This window comes from Miniopterus schreibersii (genome assembly GCF_964146895.1).
Source record: "Miniopterus schreibersii genome assembly, chromosome: 5".
Taxonomy (NCBI): Eukaryota; Metazoa; Chordata; class Mammalia; order Chiroptera; family Miniopteridae; genus Miniopterus; species Miniopterus schreibersii.
This window is the reverse complement of record NC_138106.1, coordinates 9,793,162-9,816,726: the sequence shown is the minus strand read 5'-3', so window position 1 is coordinate 9,816,726 and position 23,565 is coordinate 9,793,162.

Below are 23,565 nucleotides of genomic sequence, written 5' to 3'. Positions count from 1 at the left end.
ATTACAAACAAGAAAATGATAATTTTATAATCCTCAACTTTTCTCCTTTCTCTTTTTGAACCCTTAAATGACCAAGAAAAGAGTGCTTTTCAGTGGCTTCCTCTTCAGAGCAAGAGATAAGCTTGAGCGATGTGTCTGCAGTGTGGACATTGAGTTCACAAGGCGAGTGTCACATGCAGAGAATAGAGTATTCGCCCTCCTCTGCCCAGCAGCAGTGCTGACAGCCCTGTCTGCTGACATGACCGGAGCCAACACCTAGGCGAATTCCTAGAGGGGTGCTGTTGGCAATGACATTGTTCAGACACTGACATGTAAAATGGGTGTTACAACAGCGTGAGCATTTCAGCCCATGATGGCGTCACCTTCAAGGTTTGCTTGAAAACAGAAATTTTTCGATGCTGTTGTAATAAGTACTTCATGTTCACTCTTCTGCTTAGCTTGTGAAACTAAAAAATGCTCGGTGCGTTCAATATTTTAGATTTTACTGATGATAGAATAATAAATAGGGTTAATTTTGCCAACATAGCATTAGGTGACTGTTAAGATTGTTTCATGTGTGTGTTCTTCATTTTCTTAATGAGCTCCATGCCTCGTGGGAGTAAATTGACTATTATTTATATTGTTTTCGGAAGCCCAGAGGCTTAAATGTGATTCATCTGGAGAAGACAAGCTTACTTTTTTGTGCGTGTTTTTTTCAGACAGCATAAAAGGTGAAAGTAGGTCACTGAATTAAAAATAAGATTAATGTTATTGAATCCACATCTCAGTTAAAAAGCAGGAAGACATTGAGCTTAAAAGAATGGGACTGTATCAATGTCTTTGTCAGGGTGAGCTGCTATAACAACATACTACAGCCTGGGTAGCTTATAAACAACAGAAATTTATTTCTCACAGCTCTGGAGACTGGGAAGTCCAAGGTCAAAGTGTGGGTATGGTCACGTTCTAATGAGGACTCTCCCGATTCATAGCTAGTGCCTTCTTGCTATGTTTTCACCTAGAGGAAGGGGCCTTGGAATTGAAGCCTCTTTTATAAGACACTAATCTGCTCATGAGGGCAGAGCCTCTCAAACGCCCCATCTCCTAATACTATCACATTCGGCATCCACAGGATTTCAACATGGATTTCAGGGGGACACAAGCATTCAGGTCACAGCAGTCAACATGTCAACGTTTAAGAAACCTCACCTTTCATTCCTCCATTAGGGAAATGTTTTCCTGGCTGAACAGTACACAGTAAGGAAATGTATCTCAAAAAGGAAAACTTGCCTATGTTGGTTTGACTTCTAAAGCCGTAGCTGTACCTAGAAGAAATACGGTTGCTGACCAGATCATGGGAACAATTTCCTTAGGTATTTCCTGATAATATCTGAGATCCCAGAACAGTTGAGTATGCCCAGTGGGGATGGCAGTGAATCTGTAAACCAGGGAGAAAAAGATGGTTGAGCACACCCAGAAACAGGTCAGAGAAGCAGCTGCCACTGACGACCAGTAAGTCGCGGGCATGATAAGTGGCCTCAGATTCTTTCTATTGTAAATGACATTAGGAAATCCTTTCTTTAGGACTTCTAAAAAGTGTCGGACTTGGGATATTGTAATGTGCTTTAAAATGCATTGGGCAGGTGATCCACAGTTTACTATTCAAGCGTGCCTAAGTAATACACTCTATTTCTACATCTGAATTAAATTTCTGACTTGAAGCTGATATGACCTCCTTGAACTAGCTCATTGCTGTTCTTCCGCTTGACCTTTTCTGAGAATTCCCAGACCAAATCCGAATGGTTAGTTGGTGGCAGCCCAGCACACACCTCCATGTGCATCTGTCCCCCTCTTCACAGTCCTGCCCTAGCCCTCAAGGTTCACAAGTCTCCAGCCCGCCATAGAAAAGGACGCGTCCTTGTAGGTGACTTCCCACCCGTTGGTGGGAAGGGAGAGGCCTGCTTCTCGCTCCCTGGTGCTTTTTGGCAGTAAACAGCAACTGGAACTGGCTTATTAGCGCACATTAGGTTCCCCGGCAATTCCTTGGCATTGCCTCTGAGGTTCCAGGATCTTTGTGGGAGGTTTAATTGCATCATACGGCAAAACACTGCACTTTTCTGATGGATGTGCAGGACCAGCTAGAGCTGCAGGAGGTAGGGCGAGTCCAAGCCTCCGCCAAGGAAGCAGGGCCTGGCAGCTAATTGGGATCTGCTCTTTTCATGGCAGGTGGCGGAAATCCAGGAGGAGACTAGGAAACACAAAACAGCCTTTAAAGTTTTCTCCCTGGCCCATTATCACTTCCTCTCCTATTTCACTAACCAAAGCAAGCACATGGCCAAGCCCAGCAAAGACGGGGTGAAGTGCACTCTACCTCCAGTGCAGTATGGCCAAGGGGGGAGCAGATAAATACTACAGTAGAAGGGTATATTTAATCAACCTTTCTCTCCCCACCCCACTTTCTAATCCAACTCTAATCTAGAGATAAAACAAGAGTGAAACAGATAGTAGGCCAGAATATCATCTTTTCTTCCAGATAAGTCTTATTGGGGAAATCAATGTGACCCCCTAGGCAAAAACTGGACTTCCAAACACCCAGCGCCATGGACAGCTCTTACGTCCCCCAAAAGTGCAGAGCAGCCACTGTAATCTTTCTGTAACGAGGAATGATACTGGACCAGCATTGCTAAAACAGAAAGATCCGGGAAAGGATGATTCATGCTCACAGAAAATTCCGAATTCCCAGTCTCTCCCGCAGACATTATTTGGGTCCTGTTTTCTCCTTGGGAAAGAGGAGTGAGATGCAGAAAACACCTCTATCTATTCACCCCGTGTTTTTCTCCCCTGGGGAGTCCAGGCGTTTCCAACCCACTGTAGAATGATGAGTGGGGAGCCCAAGTCTTCTCGAACATTCCCTCTTATGACCCCTATCCCGGCTGCCTCCTGCTTCTCTGGACACAGGCCCACTCAGCCTGCCTGGGCCACCCCCTCGCCGCCGCCTCTGTTCGCTTGGTGTTCTTGGCTCCCTCGTGCCTCTCAATTCGCCAGCATAGGGAAGGCGAAGAAGGTTCTCCACCCCCAGGGGGCCGTGCAGAGAGGGAAGAGGGAATTGTACCCAAATCTTACAAGGTCTGATGCAGGGCACAGCTATTAGGCTGCGGATATGACGAGTCCCAAAGTGGTCAAAGATAGTTTCACTCTATCTAATTCCCTTCAGACGGCAGGAAGGGCTCCCACATTCGCCTCCTCCGGCCTCTGCAGGGTTTATTTCAGGGTCGGGACATGAAATTTCGGCTCCCATCTCTTTTCTCTCTTAATTGTCCGCCCAGTGCTGCTTTCTTCTCCAGGGAAGAGAGAATGAACAGTTGTGTGTGTTTGTACCACGATGCAAATCTGTACAAGCTTATCTCCAGATGTGTGTCTTCAATTTAGGATTTCATATCTGGCAGCTTTGATTTTAGGGAAATATTTATAGTGTCTCTGTTGTTGACAGTGAAAGAGTAGGAATTAATTTCCCATCAATATGGTACTTATAATTCTGCCACACAGAAACCACATATACTTAATCTATTCATTTATTTTTTTAATTGGAAGAATCTTTCCTGACCTTCGTCTACATTTTTAGCACTCTGATAAAGATGGAATATTCCATAGCAGTCTATCCTTATGTACTTATAATTTATGTGAGCTATTGATTTTCTCTTCTTTTCAATTGAATATCTTCTTCCAATAATTGTAAAAATGTTTTTAACTGGAGGATAGCGGGCTTTTCCTAACTTTGGGAGATTCAGACCAAGAATTCGAAGCCAAATTCCTTTTAAAATAACATAGAATCTTTATATTTGGTATATTTAAATGACTGCTATAATCTAAACTATATTTAAATCAGTGAATATGTAACATATAAAATAAACTCATGTGTGGTATTGACATATTAATGCATGCTATTTCTGTTAAATTGATCAAATGATTCTATGTAGTTTTGAATTGTTTTATCCTAGAGTTTCTAAGAGTTTAGCTTTATTTCATCTTCCACAGCTGTATCACATCATAAGTAACTCTCATATCCAGATTTTTTTCTTATTTTTTAGGTTTTACTTTTTCACCAATAAGAAATAATGGGGTTACTTTAGGACATGTCCTCATTTATTTTGTTATGTAAATAATGACATGTGTAGTCTAATTTAAAAAGTATTTTCACTAATTTCCCTCTTAAGTTAAAAATCTCATCGTTTAATTGCATCCTGAACTAGGTTTCCAACAAAAATGTTTGGCCAAGATACATGTTTAATACATTTTGAATAATTCTCAATGTCCATTATTCACCAGGCTTCCCTTTATCCAACTCCTTCCTCCTCACAAGTAGTAGAGAGTGATACCCGGCCTTGTGCTTCGTAACCGCCCAGTCTGGGAGTTTTGCTTTGTTCCCTGCGTCCCCAGCAGCTGCTGAGACCCAGGCAGAGGATTAAGCTGCCCCTTCAGCCCCCAGTTTTTAAAGCATCCATTGGAAAGACTAGAAGCACAGGCTGTATATTGCTTGTCAAAAGTCTTTGAAATTAATCATATAAATCAAAAACAAAAACCTTTTAAATTTTTTGCATATTTTAAGGTATCTCCAGAGAGGATATTATAGCATATTTTTGGCACCAGAAGCATTTGCAATTATAGGGTGTTGATTATATTCTAGGATTAAACCTTCTCTTCAAAATTATGTCATCAATATTATTTTTCCTGTTTATAAATGATGAACATAAAACTTAACATGGTTTTTAAAAGCCTTTTGAGACCATAGAGCCAGCAATGAACAGATTTGTCTTCTATGCTCCCAGGAAGATTTGGCCCTCGCATCTTTACCAAATTATCATCTCCCCCTGCCACGACAGAAACACCTATTCTCCTAATTGACTTTATTGGGGTGGCATTGGTTAATAAAATCATACAGGTTTCAGGTGTACAATTCTGTAATACATCATCTGTATGTTGCATCGTGTGCTCACCGCCCAAAGTCAAGTGCCCTCCATCACCGTTTCTCCCCCCTTACACTCCCCCATCCCCCTTCCCTCTGGCAATCACCATACTGTTTTCTGTCTGCTTTGTTCCTTTGTTTGCTTAATCCCTTCCCCTTTTACACTCAGCCCCCAAGCCCCCTCCCCTCTGACAGCTGTCAGGATCTTCTCTGTACCTATGAGTCTGTTTTGATTTTGTTAGCTCATTTTGTTCATTAGATTCCACGAGTGAAATCATATGGTACTTGTCTTTCTCTGAATGGCTTATCTCACTCAGCATAATGAAAAAGGTCGATCCATGCTGTCAAAAAAAGTAAGATTTCCTTCTTTTTCACAGCTGAGTAATATTCCATTGTGTAAATGTCCCACAGCTGTTTTATCCACTCATCTACCGACGGGCCCTTGGGCTGCTTCCAAATCTTGGCTATTGTAAATAATGTTGCAATGAACATAGGGGTGCATGTATTTTTTCGAATTAGTGTTTTGGGTTTCTTTTGATATATTTCTAGAAGTGGAATCACTGGGTCATAAAGCAGTTCCATTTTTAATTTTTTGAGGAAACTCCATATTGCTTTCCACAGTGGTGGCAGCAGTCTGCATTCCCAGCAACATTGCGCGAGGGTTCCCTTTTCTCCACACCCTCGCAGGCACTTGTTTGTTGGAAACACCTACTTTTATAAATGGGATTTTAAATAGTAGCACTACAATAAGCTCATCAAAATTAAATGTACAACTCTATAATTTAAATTAAATGTACAATTCTATTATTTAAATAAACAGAATCTTTACTGGATTATAACAACCATGTTTTAAAAAGTGTCTCCTTACATTAATCTGAAGATTGAAATGATTTTTACATTTTTGTTACAATATCATTGTCAACTGTTTATAACTCTCAACCAATACAAAATTTATTCTGCAAAACTATTTTATTTTATTTTTAATTAAATGTATTGGGATAACATTGGTTAATAAGGCTACATAGGTTCCAAGTATATTTGCATTTCTATGATACATGATCTGTCTATTGCATTGTGTGCCCACCACCCAAAGTCAGATCATCTTCTGTCACCATACATGTGACCCCTGTACCCTTTTACTAGAATCCCCCTCCCCCCCTCCCCTCTGGTCACCACCGTACTTTCGTCTGTGTCTATGAGTTTTTGTTTGTTTTTCTTGTTTGTTCATTTGTTGCTTTCAGTTTTATATCCCACATAGGAGTGAGATCATATGGTTCCTAACTTTTTCTGACCTACTTAGTTTGTTCAGCATGATATTCTCAGTATCCATCCATGTTGTCACAAATGGCAGCATTTCGTCTTTTCTCTGGCTGAGTAGTAGTCCATTGTCTATATGTTTAATGTCACTGTGGAAGCAGCATCTTTCTCACACTACAGAATATAGCTGTACACACATGACTGGTATCTTCCAGACTTGATCCTTGATATTTCAAAGGAATTTAGGAAAAGCCTTCCACCTACCACGCCTGAATGTTCAAGCCCAATCGTTTTCAGTTGCTTGTCAAAGGGGACTCGACTTGCCCCTTGCTGGAGTACTTAGGACCCCTGGCTCAGCTGTACATGTGGAAAGCTTAAGGGAACATGGGATTAGAGAAAACAAGGTGAAATAATGTAATATTTACAACACATTACTTTTTAATAATCATTTTTTCTTGAAGCCACACACAGATTCAATATTATTCCTTTTTTCACCATATTCTTTAAATATAAGATTTATAATAAAATATCACTATTAAAAACATGCTTCAAACATTTTTTTTAAAAGCTGGTTTTATGTGCTTCCTTTGAGTTTTGCATTGAACTTGCCTTATCTCCTGTTCCATCGATATCTTTAAATTTAATAAAAACATGTTCCCAAGATTTCAGTAGTTACAAAAAAGGGGCATGCATCTAATCATATTATAAATTTTCCTTTGGCACAATTTGTATAATTTAATATGTTGCAATAAATGAAATATTTCCTGTTATTTTCTATGAAACCATAGTAAAACATAGCCAAGTATCTGAGGGTGGACAGAAATCAGTGACCTGTAGGAGATCTTAGCCATTTATCCTGCTTTTGCCAATGCTATGGGCCATGAGCATATCTCTGAAATATCTCTGAAAGACTATGATACAGCCACAAATTGAATTCTTCCAGTGACAGGAGTTTCATTACATCACAAGGAAGTTTTTATACTTGGTCATTTTTAAAGCTCTGATTTTAGAAGGGTCATCTTATATAGAACCAATTTCTGCCTTCCTTTAATTTTGACTGATTGCTTGTAATACCGTTATCAGCAGTTGTACAGTCACTTAGCCCAAACTCAATCATTCTTCTAAATGACAACCTTCCCAACATTAATGACAATCACTACTTCTCTCCGTCACTCTATTGTTTCCAACAACAGTTTTACTGGTAACTTACTGTGGTGTAATCTGTGTAAGCACTTCTTTCTGAAAAGCAATTTGAAGAAATATATTAAATGCCTTAAATATGTTCACATTCTTAGAAACAGTAATTTACCTCTCTAGGAATTTAGCTTATAGGATAATTAAATGTACCCACCAATATTTCTATATAAGTGTAGTCATTGTGTTTTTATTTATAAAGCAGGAGTTATTATGTGCACCCTAGAAAGTGAAAGTTAAGGGTAATTAAAATGTTCAGTGCGTTTATTTCATGCAATAGATTGTACATATACAGTATACTCCAACTTTCTGAGTAATATTTTCTGACATTTAATATTTTCATAATTTATTGTTGAAAGAAAGGACCACAGGATATAATGAAGATTACAGGATATTATATGGAGTTTTAAACTTCATATTGCATAAACTGGGAGAGGATACAAAATGATATTAATATCAATACCTACATTGATTTAGTTAAAGACAGGGAAGACATTACCAGGGAAATTAACAAGATAAAGGAAAAAACTGGAGCAAAAAACATGTTATAGGTTGAATTATGTCCCCTACAGTAACACCCAGTACCTTGATTGTGACTGTACTGGGGATAATATTTAAAGAAGTAATTAAATTACAACAATGTAATGAGGATGGCCCTAATCCAATGTGACTAGTCTCCCTATAAAGGAGAGATCAGGACACAGGCACCTATGCACAAGGGAAAGACCATGTGAAGGCAGACAGAGAGCAGAGAGCCATCTGCACGTCAACGAGAGAGGCCTCAGGAGGAAGGGCTGCCGCTGGGAGCTGCTAAGAAAGGATCCCCCAGTCTGAAGAAGGGTCAGCACGTCTAGCACCCGGGTTTCAACTCAGCACCATGACCGTTTGACATCCCAGCAACCCTGACAAACCATCAACGTGGTATCAGACCAACATGTACACCCCTGTGCCCCAGGTTGCTAAGCTCCACTCTCATCCCTACTTCAAAGGAGACTTTTGAAGAATTGTTAATGCTTTCTTAATAACACAAGTCAGATGTGTTGGTATAAAAAAAATACAGTTTAAAAAATAAAAATTACCTATAATGCCACCATCAAGGGAGAACTGCTCCTTAGGTGTATATAGCCTTCCAGACTCTCCTGTGCATTGATAGGTTTTTTAAATGGATCAACTTATACATACTGTTTTGTAACTTTTTTCACTTGACAATACCATGACTATCCTGCTGTGCCAAACACACTAGTACATCATTTTTAATGGTGTCATGGTATTCCATCATACGTGCTTCATTTTATTAAACTGTTGATTTTTATTTCCCCCCTAATTTTTCACTAATAAACTGCTTTAAAAACAACAACCAAAAAAAGGAGAAGGAATCAACTCTGCTAACGTCCTGATCTCTGATTTCTACCCTCTCACACTGAAAAAACGAATTTCTGTTGTTTAAGCCACCCAGCCTGTGGTACTTTGTTATGGCAGCCCCAGCAGACTAACCAAAGCATAAGCACTAAATAAGTAGATAAGAACAGCTGGAATTTGCTGATTATGCAAACCACGGGGTCTATATAAAATCTGCACTACGGCTGTAAAACCGGGAGGGCTTAATTGTTGCCAGAGTGGTGCATTTTATTGTTGCTGTCTCAGTCTTGTGACTGATCCCTTTCCCTTTGGCCTGATTGTTCTTTTGAAATAGCTCGCCTTCTCCAAAAGGTCAAAGTTTCTATATGCAACAGCTGATCGTGGACATCAAGGTTTTTGGGGGTTTAAAAAAAAATTTTTTAACTTTGATTATTAGAAAGCAGAAAAACTTAACACTTGAAAGCTATAAACGAGGTCTGTGATTTTCAAGTTTGGGACTTGAATTTACCTTCAGAGCAGGAAAGTTTATTGTTTGTGGATAGTCACTGAATGGGCTTTCGATTATGCAATGTTTAAGGGAAGTACCCACTCTGGGATGTTGACTCTCCAGACATCCTGGCTCCAAGAAATTAAACTGTGCTACCAAATAATATAAAAGACTCTTCATTCATTATGTCTGTAGATTAGAATCCCACTTAGAAATGTTTTTTTTATAAGTATGTGTTTAGACTGTACTTTCCCTAATTATATTTATTGTTTCTTGGCAAACGCATTGTGTGTGTGGTCTTGTTCTAGCATTTGCTCAAGATGTTGAAAGTAAGGGTGCCATGTGGGTGCCATGCTAACAGAAGGATCGTAAAGAAACCCAACTGGGATTGCTGGCATCTGCTGTAGAGTCTGCAATCAAAGATCCATGCAAGGAGTTGTTTTTACATGAACTAACTCAGGTATGAGCAAATGTAATGACATGAGATTCATGTGCTATGATGGATTGCATTCACGGAATCCGAAGACAGGGCCCACCTATGTGCATAGAAAGTGCTGTTTTCCATGAAGAGAGTTGGAATTCTCAAGCCCAGTCATCTTGGAAAACAGCCAGTCTTGGGACAGAAAATGCGCACTGGAGAAGTATTCTTTAGACTTGTTAAGGGAGAAGGGTAACAATAAAATTATTTGCTTTGGCGCATGGGGAAGTTCAGGTGCTCAGCCCCAGGTAAGAGTAAGTCAATAATATGCTCACTGGGCAACACGGGGATGGCTCCTGTGGCTTGGAGGTGGGCAAGCCCAGTCACGGGAGGGCCTGTGCAGCCCAACAGCACCCATCGCTCCTCATTCCCAATCACTTTGTGTGCTGGCTCCCGTCTCCTGACCTCATGCTCACTCCCTGACTTCCAAATGCTGGGAAGGTGACTGCGCCCCCAAACAGGAGACTGAACACCTAACTACCGAGGCTCATTCACGAAAGGATTTTTCTAATGAATGAAACAGAGCCCACTGACCGTAGGAAACACTGTGACCAATAGAACTAATAAGAATGACATCAAGATTCTGGTTTGGTCTTGGAATCTACATAGATCTCTGGCTTTGAACAAGGCTCTTAGGGTCTTTATGCTTCTGCTCCTAAATAAAGGACTTGAACGAGATGATCATTATGGTCAAGTACCAGCATGGTAAGTGCTGTCGACATAAAAGAATCATTATTTTTGCATACCATTATGACAATAAGTTGAATATGTGAAGAGAGGGTTATGTCAATTTAATGAGACCCACAATCAAGTTGGACCTGGTGCCACAAGAGGCCTTTCTTTATTATTTCTCCTTAACAGGCAAAAGCACGCAGTGACATGATGTTCTCCTTCCCTTTATTTCTCCCAAAGGACCCTGTGCGATCCCTGGGCCTTCTAAGTAAAGCCTTGATCTGCATTTTCATCTAGAAAAGAGTATCTGTGAAATCATCTATGAACTGAGTTGATACACAAGTAGCTTTTTAAAATCTCTAAAAACGTCTCTAGAAAATAATTCTTTGTTTCCCACTTCCCATCACCATCATCTTCACGGCTTTCTCCACGATTCCACATCAGACACAATGGTCCACAGCAGGCACTTCTCCCTCATATTTCCCTTCAGTCTCACTCAGAAGTGTGTTTGTTCCATAAAGTCTGGATGGTACACTGCCTGATCTTTCAGCAACAAACACGGATGTATTTTCAGTAAGGGCTGAGTTTAGAAAACATAAACCCATTAGATATTTTAAGGATAAAAAGACGTAACGTAGATATTAGCTACAATGCAGAGGAATAGCAACTGAAAGCATTGCAGGAGCAAGTTCTAAACCCGATTGCAAAGGAGAGCTGCCCGTTTGCGGCCACCTCTGACGTGATGCTGGTTTCAACACCAGGAACTTGAAAAAAATTGATTGCAAAAGCCTCATTCTTAAAGTAAGGGGGACATGTCAATAAGCCTCTTTTTCTTGACACCAGGGTGGCTAAAGAATAAGCCCTGCTGCCTGTTGGACCCACCGAAGCTGCAGCAACATTGAGCCGCAGGGAGATCTGTGCCTCGTGCCTGCCTCCTGATCTTGCCTGAGAGCCTCTGGTCAGGCGACCCCAGCTCACAGCACAAAGCCTCAGATAATTCTGGAAAACAGGGTTGGACCTTTCTAGCCTCTTCAAACAGAAGGAGGGTGAAGCGGGGATTGAGAGCCACGCTGTGGCCAAAGCACGCAGCTGCTGGCTTCCCTGCGTCCCTCTTCAGTCTGGCCTGCTTTCCCACCCAGGGAGTGACACGTTGGCTGCACCGTGTCGTGGCCCACTGTGCACGTAGCTGAATGGCCTTCCTATAACGTGTCCCTGAGGAATAGTGAATGACATGCTGTACCTGCTTGCGGGGCTGCCACAGCAAAGCACCACACGCTGTGGCTGAGCCCACAGAAACGTACCGCCCCACAGCTCTGGACCAAGAAGTCGAGCCCGAGGCGTCAGCTGGCTGGTTCTGACGGAGGGCCATGAGGGAGAAGCTGCTCGAAGCCGACCTCCCGGGCTCTGAAGGCCCCACGACACGCTTCTCGTGATTCTGCTCCTGCTTTATGGCTCTAACCCCTGCCTTCATCGTCACACGGTGTTCTCCCTCTGTGTTTGTCTCTAAGTCTCCCCTTTTTATAGAGCTCCAGTCATGTTGGGTTAGGGGCCCCTCCTACTCCAAGTATGACTTCATTGTCACTTAGCTAATTACATCGGCAGCGACTCTATTGCCAAATAAAGCCACACTGTGAAATTAACTATGGATTAGCACTTCAACATATGGATCGGTGGCGGGCACAGTGCAGCCCACGATACGATTAATTTTGAATAAAGGTTTGGTTGGTTGGTTTTAATGAATGGTCTGTGTACAATGAACGTTTACTTGATCATAACCTGGTAACTCGGGAAGAAGACTTCCTAGGTATCCCACCACAACAAGAAAACTCTGTCTTGCACCCTATGTGAGGATTTTCCCCTCCTAGCCAATGGTGAATTTGAGAAACAGAAAGAATACAGCATCTCATCTCTTTGGTGCCAAAGCATATTCATTTGTTTGCTTAAATTATTCTATATTTCCCATGCTCTTTGGCATTAAAAGAAAATAAATGTTTTGTTTTATTCTTTTTTTCTCTCTCTTGGTTTTTCTTTGAAGATTTTCAATCCACTAAGAATGTTGTGTGTAAAGCCCAAATTAAAGGAAGCGAGTGGTTTGGCAGTTGTATACAGTTAGAATTCGGTCTGCTAAAATACCTTTCCACTGCCGTGTTTTAACTTGTTTTAATAGTACTGGATATATATTTTTATTAGTTGTAGAGCAGCCTATGAATATTTACCTGTGTGTTAGGTGCATCTATTAGAGGGAACACAGAGGAGAGGTTCTTTCCCTTTCAGAGCCTGTTAATTTGCTGAGTGTGGGTTACTTAAAAACCAGTCTTGGCTCATGTTAGTGGAAAGTCACTCAGTGGGGAGAGGAGAGACAGTGTTCCTATTCCCTTATCTGCATGAGTATTTAGTTTCCATGGTCGTTGCAAGTTCAGATCAACAGCAATGGTGCTGTGACAGAGTTCTACTTTTTATTCAAACTTCTAGCAAGCTATCCTTTCATTTCACTTTTTTAAATGGGACAACTGAAGATGCCAATTTTGTTTTTGAGTGGGCCTGGGTTCAAATGGAAGCTTGGCTACTCTTGTCAGTTGTGTTGTTTAAGTCCTACAGTTTCAGTTTCCTCAGTGAGCACCAAGTGGAGATGATAGGACTTATCTCACAGTTTTATAACAGAGAGGGCTGACACTAAGGAAGGTCATGTATGGAAAATATATAGGATAGTCCCTAATTTCAACTCATTTGGGAACAATTTCTTCTTCTTGAGATGTTTGATAATTTCTTTCTCATTGAGATTTATCATTTCCATCACACTTGATCTCATGCTAGTTTCTGTTTCCAATCTACGTTCCCTAAGTGTGAGAAGTTTCCTTGCATTATGCTAGAGATTATCATTTCTCTTTAGGGCATTCTGTTTTCTTATTTGCAGACTGTCTCTTTGAGATCTATTTTTCTATGTACCAACTTCTCACCAGTTTCCCATCAATTTCTTTAATTTGTGTTTTCCACAATGTTGCTTTTGCTATTTACTGTTTCTGATGGTGATTTTACTGGGCATGGCTGGTTGGCTTCCCAGCATCCATGTCACCAATGCCTCCCTGTGTAGGAGTCATCAGGTTTGTGTGTTTGATTAACTCAGCTCCAGTGATCCCCAGTGATCCAAGACAAGCCATAAATTATTATGCCCCTTGGGTTAACTGGGTCAGGGTTGGAGACTCAATCTGATTGCTTCCACCAGACTCAAGTCGAGTTGTGAGAAGGGAACTCTTCCTTCTGGAAGGGTTTAGGGTTTATAAGGTTTAATCATGCAACTTCTGCAGCTATTTTGCTGCCCTGAAAGAAGCTAAGCCCAGACCAAAATCAAATTGACAAGGAGAGAAATGCTGAAAGAGAAACTGGGAAAGCACACAAGAGCTCTGATCAAGTGCTGCCTGAAGCCTTCCTCAAATGAACTTTCAAGTTAAGTGAGACACTATATTTTCTTAAGGGTTAAGTAACTTTAAATCGGATTTTCCTCCACTTAATTTGCAACACTTGAACCCATTTTCTTTGCTGTTATTACATTCATTTTGTTTCCGTGGCTTTTTAATTTTTCTGTTCACATTCAACAGCATGTGCTCTTTTACTTAAATAATAAGCAGCAGCCACTTTCCAAAGGTATACTATATTTTCTATAAAAATCGTTGGGATAAAATTTCATCATTCCTCTTACCGTTTTATAACACTTTGTAATTTTGTAATATTTTAACAGTTCTCATCTTTTCTTTTATCCACATTTCCAAAAAGATAATTTGCCGATTCTTGTTATTGCTGCTAAAATTTTGATTTGCTGATTGCTCAGGCAGCCTTCGGTTACCCACCGGCTTCGGAGCAAGCAGCTTGAAAGATGGGGTACATTCACCCCCCTTGCTGAGGAAGGGCTCAGTCTTACTCTCACGCGGCCTCTGCCGCCGCGGGCCCTCCTGTCGCATGGATCAGGCTTTTGCACGGCCTGGGCCTGGGGTCTGAAAGCCCGGGGCCCTCATGCCTGCGAGGGGCTGCGATCTGAAAGGGAGCCCATCGCCGACTCCAGAAGCAGCCCCCCTCCTCCAGGTCCCCGTCCCCTGTGTCGCTCTGTTTCCTTTAAGCACAGCACCCGTCCCTGTCTCACATCCCCGACCTTCTCCTTTCGCTGTCTCGGTTGTCACTGCCTGTCTCTCCCTTGAGAACGAGAGAGGCTCACACTTGGGCTTTTTCTCTTTTGTTCCGCTGACACATTCCAACACTGCTTGGGACCCGCGAGGCCCTGCACGCCCACGGCACGAGCAGGGAAATGCCCAGAGGCGCACACGCGCCTGCAGGCTTGCTCGCTGTTCGTTCCGTGTTAGGTTTTACAAAGAGAGGATTAGATCACGCACTTTTCTCCGTGTGTTTGTTCCCTCATTAATCTAAATCATGGCCAGGCCTCCGTGTTCTACACTGAGAGCTCTTGTGGTTATTTAAGCTACACAGTCTTACTTACCAGAGATGCACCGAGATGTCAACTCCCTCCCACACTCATGAGCATTAAGTTTATTCCCATGTTTCCGTTTTTGCCGATAAAGCTTTTTCATCACCCGTCATCAAGGGCTGTGACCATTGTATTTGAAGGGTAGCAGTCTGGCCCTGGGAAAAACAATAAACATTTTTTTAAATGTAGAAGATGGGTAAATATGATATCTCAAAATCCACTTAGTTCTTAGGCTGCTTTTGAAATTTGTGTTTCCATACATGTGAGGCCTTTTCCTTTCTTCTGCTGTGCACTGGGAAGCACCCTTTGCCTATTTTTCTATTCATTATCTGTGTTTCTTAACCATTTATAGAAAGTCTCTACTGGTGATATTTGTCCTTTGTCTTTCATGTGCTGCAAATGTTTCCTCAGTCTACCACTTTTCTTTTGGCATGTGTATTAAATAATAAATTTTTGCATGCTGTATTTTTTTTTTTAATTGTAACTTTAAAATATTGTTTCCTTGGTCACTCAAAATTTACAGCTAGTTTATTTGATATAACTGTTGTCTTCCATCCTGTATTACAACAGGATACTTTTAGTCAAACAGCACTTCAAATACAAAGTGATGAATTGTCTCATTAAAATAATTTATAGACAGTATAGTCACTGAGAATTTAGATGTAATAAAGATTTTAGGTTCAATCACTCTTGTAATATTTTCCTGCTGTTCTTTACAAAAAAAAAACAAAAACCCAAAAACTCAGTTTTAAGGCATTTAAATTTAGACCACTAAAGTACTGTAAGACTTTCTTGCTTTTACATTCCCTAATGTTGCTGGAGTATTTAAAAGAACATTTAAAATTATTTGCCTACTTAAGTGTAGGTGAACATAAATATAAGACTATTAGAAGCAAAACTAGACAGAGCAAGCTCAATTATTTCAATTGCTTAACAACAAGGTAAAGATTATTTCTCGCTCACACAGTAGTCCAACACAAAGCTAATCCTTGAGATTAGCAACTTTTCTGGGAATCTCCCCTCCAAGCGGCAATTTAGGGTTTTAGGTTCCTTTCCTCCTTTGCTCTATATCTTTGAAGTCACTCCATTTAACTGGTGGATGTAAATACAAGTGAGGGATTGTTGGAAATACGTGTGGGCTCGTAAGCACAGTACTTCATTCCTAGCCATTTCTTGGGCACTCACTGGCCACTGCTGAGTCACATGGCCCACCCAGCTGAAAAGATCTCTGCGAAGGATTTAATAAACACAAATTCTCTACCATACAATGAAGCTAGACACTTATACAAGTGACTTATTTTTCTTAAAATGTGACTATTATCTAAAAACATAATTAAAAACTATTTAGAACTTAAATCTAGGCCACAGCCATGATTTTTTTTAGGTTGTCCTGGGGCTTTGAGTTGCTATTTTTTTGCTTGCTCAGTGTTCACATTCCCACCCCATTTAGAAACTCTCACTACCTAGTGATGTTGGCTGGGACTCTAATCGCTACTCATGTGCCAGTTTAAATGGAGCCTTGGCATCGGGGTGGAGCCAAAGAGAACATTACTCAGAACCTTTGAAAATTAGTGCTAGAAACTTTTGAGTATTAGTTACATAATAATAGTAGTTAATATTTGAGGCTGTGATAAATGTTTTTCATTTAATCAAATAGCTTAAGATACAAAATAATATATCTGTATCTCTATGCATATCTATGAAAATTGGTTCTTAAGTAAAGTGGTTATATCCTTATATTTTACTTTCTGGTCACTCTGAGCTACCACTGAGATTCAGATTGCTTCCCAATCTCAGCAGGCTTCTTTATTTATGGCTAAACACTGGATTCTCTTTTATAATCCTGTTTCTCCTCCATCCTTATGATGAAAGCTCTGGCCATCCAGGAGTAAAATGAAGACCTTAAACCTACCCCTCATTATTAGGGATGCTGTCACCTTGACCTTTGCTGTTTTCTGATACTTGTACTAATGCCTCTTTCCAGAGATGGGATCTGCACCTCACCCCTCACTTCTGTGGACTGGTCTTCTATTCCCTATGGAGAGCCTGGGTCAAAACATCTAGTTCTTCCTGACTTCCTCCTGGTACCAAAGTCCTAATCCCATATGCGTATTTGGTGGCTGGCACTCTGCTACCTTGTGATAATCATCTCTGATTTGGTCTGCCTGTGTAAAAACCCAACTTCACTTGCAGATGTAGCTGTCTGCTTGAATAGCCTTTCTCTAAATCGGGCCTTTCTCATGCCCACTAAAGTCAGCTACTCCAAGCACCACTAGTATTAAACTTCAAAGAACCTCCATTAGCACTGGCTCCTTAGTCCAGACTCAATCCCTGAGTCAGTCTCACCCTATGCTCTACCCGATTCTCCTCTCCTTGAGGGGGCTATACTCGGGACTGTTTCAAGTCTCAGCTAACAGTGCAGTCTGTGTGTCCTTGTGTGCATGTGTATGCCTAGGAGTGTATGTGTGTAGATGTGTTTACTGTAGTTGATAATAAGGGAGACATTAATTTGGATGGCTTTGCTCACTTATCTTCTTGTGTTTATTTTCATTGCATACTCACTTTAACCAGATTAACTTTCTTTAGTGATTTTTAAATTAAGTTATATTTTATTGGTTGCAACTACTGATATCTTCCCTTGTTTGTTTATGTTATTAAAGTCAGGGCTTCAAAGAACTCTGGGGATATTAATTCCAGTTTGAACATGCAGATGGGGCCACCCATGTGACTGTTTATTTTCTCAAACTTAATAGTTTGCTACTGTGTAGAGAGGTGCCAAACACTTCTGAACCCAGACTAAGTCACTGATGAACATTGTGTAGGCTTGGCTTTGGAAAGCATGGCAGGATCAAAGAGACCAATATATCTGATTTGTTGGATTCTCAGCTTAATTTGAATGATGGAATGGAGATTAGCAACATTGCTTCTACTGCTCATGGTGATTGAATTGACCAAACTCTCCAGTCTCAATATGGTTCTGCTTAAAGCTTTATTCTGAGAATCTAGAGGAATCAACATTAAGCTTCTTGAAAGCTTTAAAACTATTTCATCAGAGATTTTGCTCTAAAATTCAGAATATTCATACTGGTTTTTGGATCTGTTGCTTAATACAATTATTCTTTGTAATCTGTATGTACATACTGCCTTTTTTAAGTCTCTAGGCCTGTGTATCTAACTTTTGTTGTATAAAACTGAACTATTTTCCCTGCACTTACCCACCAAAATACATCTACATGACCTCTTCTCTCTATATATCTTTAATCCCAGCACCTACTACAGTACTCCGCTTCATCTTTGTTGGTTTTTTACACTCTCTTGAATACTGTCCCTCCCACTTTTTGGTAACCAATAGTATTCATCACAGTGGTCTCAAAATAGGTGACACTTACTAAGGAATGGCTATGGTGGACACGCCCTTCTAAAGCAAATCCTTGTTTTACTTGCTCACTTCGCTCACAGCTTCTCTTCAAAGCATTTATCATAATTTGCAACCAAATTTACTAGTGTTTGTGAAAGTCTGTTCTACATCTTTTATACTAAAGGCCCCATAAGACCCAGTTCATTTGCTTATTAATCATAAACAATATTAGTATACAATTATTTACCAATTTGTTAAATGACAGTAACCTCAAGAGAACATTGAACAATACCTAACCCTCATCAGTGTCAACTGGAGGGTAAATGCACCCTTACTCTTTCCCTTCCTCCCCCACCTATTCCTGTTCCCATCGCTTTCCCTGTTCTACATGCGATTACTCACAGTAAATTATTACCACTTGAGATGGCTCTTCCTAATCACCTCCTCGAAACTGCCACTAGCTGAACCCAATCAGGTGCCAAAGGATAAGGGAGCCACTGACTTACTTTCATAAATGCGGGTTTCCCAAGGCACATGGAAGATGGCAGAGAACTAGCAGAGCCCAAAGGACAATGGCTGATTCTTTGTTCAGAAATAAAGATTTTGGAGTCCAGCAGAGTTGGGTGCAAATGCTAAATTCATGGCTTTCTCTCTGTAGACTTTGGTAACTACTATAAATGTATGAGTAGATTTTCTTATATATACAAATGGATATGCAGGTACCTATCACATAGGTTTATAATCAGGACAGAAGCATTATGTTCTAAAAATTCCACATACGACAATGTCTGGTATATATTATTTAGTAAGTGTTAATTCACTTCCTTTTCCTGTAAATTAATCTAAAGCATTCTAATCTAGAGATATGAAGAAACTGGCTAGGTCACACTGACTAATCAGAATGGTTAAGTTGATTAAGAGGTCTGTATTTAGAACTGCCTGATGAAATACAAAAAAATACAGTGTATTTTTTACTGGATAAGTCTGGCCAGCCTAGCTGCACTCCTACTTATTTCTTCAGGTAATTCATGATTATTTAATAACATTTATACAATTGTACTGACATTTGAAAATTGTGACATATTTTTCTTATTTCTTGAAAACTCTAATAGTGACATAACATGCTGATTTAAACCAGACAATTTTACAAAGTATTTTAGAAAGGAGAAATAATTTCCGCGTTATCAAATCCAGACATATAGCACTAGATACTGAGCAGTTATTTCCCGCCAAAATATTAAAGTACATTATCACATAACCAGAGTCCTGTTGCATAAAGATGATACAGAAATAATTGAAATCTGCTTTTAAGTCAACCTGGAAAATTTCAAAGGAGTACAAATTTGCTAAGTTTATTTTTGCTTATAGGTGAAAATGAATAGTTATTAAACTATTATTAAAGGATTTACTAACATAAACTTTAATTAAAAAGAAAATGCCTATGGTTTAGTCTAATTAATAAGGTAGCTATGTTGCAACCATGACCAAAATCAACGCTGAGCCTGTGCAAGGAAGAGGTACGTTAATATTTAAATTATCCTCAAGAAGATTACTTGAGCAATGTCCTACATAATTGCAATGAGATTAGAAAATTTTCATTAGCAAGAAATAGCAGATATTTTTTCCCATCTTTAAAATATGATCTTACAAAGTGATGAATGTAGACCTATATAGGAAGGGTGATGTGTTTACCCTACATTGTCTTTCCTTCCAGTACAGTCTTGGAGGCCATCTAATGAATTGACAAGTTTGAGATGAGGACTGGTAAAAATACAGCACCACACAGCTTTGTATACCAATTACTAAACAATATCATGTTTTCCTTACCTTTTTCCCCAAAGCTATGCGTGTAACTAAAATTAATTCCTGCATACAAGTCAGCCCACAATGACAAAAATACCAAGAGATCAATTCTTTAGATGTAGAATTAAAGAATGAATCACCGAAGTAAGTTTTGACTAATTAAAATTTCTTAAAATTATAGATTTTCACATTAAATTTCTTTAGAAAGCAAGAGGGTGATCAGCTCTATCCCACTGTTTTTCAGTCTGATATTAATAGCTCCTGAAATTATAAAAATACCCTATTCCTCAACATTTGACATCATTCATAGTAATACTGTTATAGATATTCTGAAATGCTCTTTAATTGCTATAGTACAAAAGATAGAATATAATCTCATTTCCCATACACAGTGCAACCCTATTTCTCTTTATGGAGGCTTTCATTTAAGCATATGTATAAAAAATACTGATGCAAAACTTATTTTGCAAGATGTATGTATGTCCTTCGCAAAGCTGACATTTAAAACACCAGGTTTACTATGAAACCAACAAGAAAACAACATTTCCTAATATTTTTCATTGTATTAAGAGACTTTCTTATGATTAACCTTTGCCCAAGTTGTACCTTTTCATCAGCAGCATTTACAGACATTCACGAGTAAACAAGTGATGTTTGTCTAATCAACCATGTTTCAGCTATAATTCCATTTTCATTGATAGGGGAAAAACTTCTTCCTGAATTTGCAACCCTCCTTTTGCTTAGCATTTCTTGGAAATTAGAACAGACAGTTTGAGATCATGAATAATGACATAAGACAATGGGACTCTGTCACATATAAATATAACTCAGGGAATGACAATCTCTGAATAATGCTTTGGAGGCTTGTTTTCTCATTAGGACCTGAGTTATTTTTATAATGTCTTGCAGGAAACATTTAGGACAATACAAGTTTCAATAGGAAGGCCAACTAGTAGAGATACAGAAATTATTTTTGAGTTTACTCTTATGAAACGATCTCTCTGGCACCACTGTTATTTTAAGAGACAAATTGTTGCTACAGAGAAGAATGAAGTTATATTAAATTTTTTTAAAATGATTTTAAAGAGATATATTGCATTTGGGGGGTGTGGTTTTGAAGAAATAATTATCCTCTGTAGTTTAATTTTTTAAAAAGCATTTAAAAATAGACTACACATTTTGTGAGCAGGATTGCTCTATTGAGAAAAAAATTACAAAGAAAATAAAAGCTTGTTAAGTAGAAAATAATAGCCTTGGTAATTAGGGTTTTACACCCTCAAGCACTTTTCTAATACAAGTGAATGGTTTCTGATGTAGGTAAGCAAATCTAGGATGGATTCTGCAAATAAAACCACACAAACTGTCCTTGACAAACGTGGGATTGGGTTCTTGCTTCTTCTAGTTCTAATGGGGTCAGCTCTCTACCCATTACTCTTTATTCAAGAACTAATTTCAGGTCCAGAAGTGAATACATATTCAGGAAAAATCTTCCAATGGACCATGCCTTTGTCTTAAGCTCTTCAATATAAAAGGGCATTGTGTGTGTGTTTTTGAGAATGATACAAGTCCAAAGTGGGAAGGAACATATTGTTTCAAAGAACATTAAGAATTAAAATAGATTTGTTCTCACTCCCTGAATTTTCTCAAAACCAACTTTGTCTTAGTTGTCTGATTCACTTACTTTCCTAATTTAGAATGAAACAATTTTATTTATAGTTTTATTCAGCTAAAATTAAATCAGTAGATGGGTCAGGTTACCTATAACAACTTTTGCTTTCTTTCAGCTGTGAATTACTGTAGCCACATCATTTCCCATGGGGGAAATTAGATCAAATTGACTTTACCATATTTTTCTCTATGGAAAAAAATTTTCTTTTTTTGACATTTTATTTTATTTTTATATGTTTATTGTTAAGAGTATTACAGATGTCCCCCCCTTTTTTCTCTCTCTTGCCCCCACCACCCAGTTCCAGCCCAGCCCCAGGCCTTCACCACCTTATTGTCTGTGTCCATGGGCAACACATGTAAGCATATAAATTCTTTGGTTCATCTCTTCCAGCCCCCCCTTCCCTCTGAGATTCGTCAATCTGTTCCATGTTTCCATGTCTCTGGTTCTATTTTATTGTCAGTTTATTGTGTTCATTACATTCCACATATAAGTGAGGTCATGTGATATTTGTCTTTCTCTGACTGGCTTATTTCACTCAGCATAATCATCTCTGGGGCCCTCCATGCTGTCTCAAGGGGTAAGAGATCCTTCTTTTCCACAGCAAATGTAAATTGTGAAGTTAGAAATGCTTTAGTCAATAGACACAAATTGAAATTGATGAAAATTACATCCACACAGCTTGATAAGAAAAGTAAAAAATCCAATTGTCCAAAGCAAAGATTTCCCTTTGGAATTCTACTATTGCTATTCAGATGAGACCTGTACCACATTCAGAGCAGAGGTACAGCTGTAGCGGTAAAGAGAAGAAATCCTTATTGAAGTTTGCCTGCAAAAAAATGTCCTGGAATCTAGCAACTGCTCTGCTCTCATTATGACCACCTTGCAAAAACTGTAAGGAGACATTAAAAACTGCTCACCCCTGCATTGTTCCAGTTAAAAATAGTAACACTGTTATGAATTATCTGGGTCAAGTATTGAACTTGGAGTGCCTCATAGGCTGACTTGGCAACTTCCATCTTCAGAATCCAGAAATCAATCTGTGTCATTTAAGAAATTGCTTGGGAATATGTGTTTGGCAACAACCCCTGCTGTTTGCCACACCCCACCCCCAATGCCATGATTTTATGTATAATGAGAGGCTACAATGATCCAAGAATTCTGGATTGATCCCAACATCTAGTGAGCTGGGCCTGGAAACAAAGGAATGTTGGATCAGAAAAGAACCTCAAAATTGCAGTTGAAAGTTATTGTGGCTTCTCTGTGGAAAGGGGGCCATTATTAGGCTGTGGCATAGAAATAAAAACAAAGCAAATAAATATTAATTCCAAATATGTAACTCACTATTTGTCCATCAATATTTTCCAGATTCATTATAAAATGAAAGGGTGTGTATGGCCTTTACATCTGCAATATATATTATTAAAGGATAGAGAGAGAAAGAGGCAACAGAGATACCAAGGTTTTTAAATACGGATATTGGAAAAATAGTGGGGACATCATCAGAAATGGTAAAATTTAGAATAGTTAGTGGTTTGGAGGAGGCAAGAAAGAGATTTATTTATTAACAAATAAAGAGATATTAAGCAATATTAAGTGGAATATTCCATAGGTCGCTAGAAATTTTTGAAACTATAGCAAGTGTAGTAGCTTCAGTGAGTTAGAAGGTAGAGATGTGCCGTTAAAGTCCTGAAAGCAGGTGTGGTGAGTTTCACCAGCATCCTCCTAAAGGTAGAAAGTAAATCGGTGTGGGAATAGCCAGACCTATGGACGTAGCAGAGTTACAAGATCGTAAGTGCATGAAATCTATTGGACAAAGAGTAGAAATCAAATAAGCACACTGTGATTTCACAGAGCCAAACAAGTTCACACGCAGAT